Here is a 2,670-nt window from a genome sequence, read left to right as displayed (position 1 = left end):
AAGGGAGCTTTGAGACAACATAAAATGAAACTACATCCACATATTAGTGGTGCCAGAAGGAGAAGAAGCAGAAAAAGGAATAGAAAATTGTTTGAAGAAATCAGACAGAAAACTTCCCTGATCTAAGGAAGAAAAAAGTAACACAGGTCCCAGAAGCACACAGAGTACCAAAAAACATGAAACCCAAGAAAACGACACCAAGACACATAATAATTAAATTGGCAAACATCAATGACAAAGTAAGAATCTTTTTTTTGTCTCCCCATTCACAATACAGACCAGGCAAAGAGCCTGAGCTGAGGTGTATATGGGGTAAGTTTACTCTGCCTCCTACTTCTGTACAGTCAGTGTAAGAACACAGCCTGTGGTAAGCACCAGGAGGCCCAAAGTAAGAATCTTAAAGGCTGCCAGAGAGAGACACAAAGTTACTTACAAGGGAGCTCCATTTAGGCTATCAACTGATTTCTCAACAGAAACATCAGGCCAGAAGGGAATGGAATGAAATATACAAAAAGATACAAAGCAAGAGACTGAATCCAAGGACACTATGCACAGCAAGGCTATCATTCAAAATGGAAGGTGAAATCAGGACTTTACAGACAAAAAAAGGATAAGAGAGTTTATTAACATCAAGCCAGCAATGCCAGAAATCTTAAAAGGACTGATGTAAAAAGGAGAATTAGAAAGGGAAGAAGGAACACAGGCATAAAGAATAAAAATGACAAAAAAAACAAGTACTTATCTACACCAATAAAAGAGAAACATGCAAATTGGTGTCACTCCACTATGCCCACTAGCCAATTAGGATGAGTATGCAAATTAACCCAACAAAGATGGTGGTTAATTTGCATATGCAGGCACAGAGCAAAGACTGAAGATGACTGAAGACTGAAGATGACTAAAGACTAAAGAGGCTTGGCTTCTCCCCTGCAGCCGGAACGGAGAAGCCAAGCCTTGCTGCTGTGGCCCAAGTGAAGAAGCCAAGCCTCACTGCTGCAGCTGGACCAAAGGCCTGGGTCCCAGGTGCAGGAGGAAAACTGGTGCTGTCAGCCAGGGGAAGGAAGGCCTATTGGGCCTCTAGTTAATAATAATCTTAAATGTAAATGTAATAAATGCTCCAATGAAGAGACATAGGGTTGCTGAATGGATAAGAAACATGACCCACATATTTGCTGTCTACAAGAGACCCACCTCAGAACAAGGGACTCACACAGATTGATAGTGAAGGGATGGGAAAAAAATTTTCAGGCACATGGAAATGAAAAAAAGCTGGGGTTGCAATACTTATATCTGACTAAATAGACCTCAGAGTAAAGCCCTTAACAACAGATAAGGAGGGCCACTTCATAATACTAAAGAGAGCAATTTAACAAGAGGATAGAACTCTGCTAAGCATATATGCACCCAATGCAGGAGCACCCAAATACTTAAAAAAACTTCTGTCAGATATCAAGGAAGAGATCAACAGTAATACAATCATAGTAGGGGACCTTAATATACCATTGACACCAATGTATAAATCCTCTATACAAAAAATCATCAAAGAAACATCAATACTGAATGAGTCATTAGATCAGATAGAACTAATTGACATCTTCAGAACATTTCACCCCAAAGTAGCAGATTATACATTCTTCCCAAATTCACATGGGACATTTTAAAAAATAGACCACATATTGGGGTAGAGGCAAAATCTTTTCAAAATCAATAAGACAGAAATTATATGAAATATCTTCTCAGATCACAATGGCATAAAATTATAAATCAACTTCAATAAAAGCAATTAAAAACATCAAACACTTGGAGGCAAAATTGCACACTATTGAACAATGAGTCACCAAAAAGATCAAACAAGAAATAAAAAGCATCATGACAGCAAACAACAATGAAAACTCAGCAATTCAAAATCTATGGGACATGGTGAAAGAAATCCTGAGCAGGAAGTGCATAGCTCTACAGGCCTACCTCAAAAAATTAAGAAAAAAAAATGCTATTTAATTATCTAAACTGACAATTGAAATAATTAGAAAGAGATCAACAAGAAAAGCCTAGAGTATGTAGAAGGAAGAAAATAATAAAGATCCAAGAGGAAATAAATGACATAGGTACCAAAAAAATAATAATAATACAAAAGATTAATGACACCAAGAGCTGGTTTTTTGAAAGGACAAACAAGCTTGTTGAACCTCTAGCCAGACTCACCAAGAAACAAAGAGAGAAAACTCAAATAAACAAAATGAGATATGAAAGAGATGAATAACAACTGACCCCACAGACATACAAAGGATTATAAAAAATACTATGAACAACTATATTCTAACAAACTGGACAGCCTACATGAAATGGATATATTCCTATAAAAATACAATCTTCCAAAACTCAACCAGGAAGAATAAAAAAACCTGAATAGGACTATAACTACTAAAGAAATTGAAGCAGTAATTAAAAAAAAATCTTCTAGCAAACAAAAACCCTGGTCGGGAAGCCTTTACAGGGAGTTTTACCAAACATTCAAATAAGAACTAAAATCTATCCTCCTCAGACTATTCCAAAAAATTCAAGAGCAAAGAACACTTCCAAGCTCTTTCTATGAAGCCAGCATTATCTTAATCCCAAAACCAGATAAAGACACTACAAAGAAAGAGAATTACAAGCCAATATCCCTGATGA

General features: G+C 36.6%; 1 non-coding gene across 1 annotated transcript; it reads right to left on the bottom strand.

Annotated features, from left to right (window-relative positions):
• Positions 1-252: 252 nt before the first annotated feature.
• LOC118654882 lies at positions 253-384 on the bottom strand. The gene has a single exon (XR_004967136.1). It is a non-coding gene; the product is annotated as a small nucleolar RNA SNORA51 (small nucleolar RNA).
• Positions 385-2,670: the final 2,286 nt, after the last annotated feature.

This window comes from Myotis myotis, unplaced genomic scaffold, assembly GCF_014108235.1.
Source record: "Myotis myotis isolate mMyoMyo1 unplaced genomic scaffold, mMyoMyo1.p scaffold_m19_p_4, whole genome shotgun sequence".
NCBI classification, from domain to species: domain Eukaryota; kingdom Metazoa; phylum Chordata; class Mammalia; order Chiroptera; family Vespertilionidae; genus Myotis; species Myotis myotis.
This window is presented reverse-complemented; position numbering and strand designations above follow the sequence as displayed.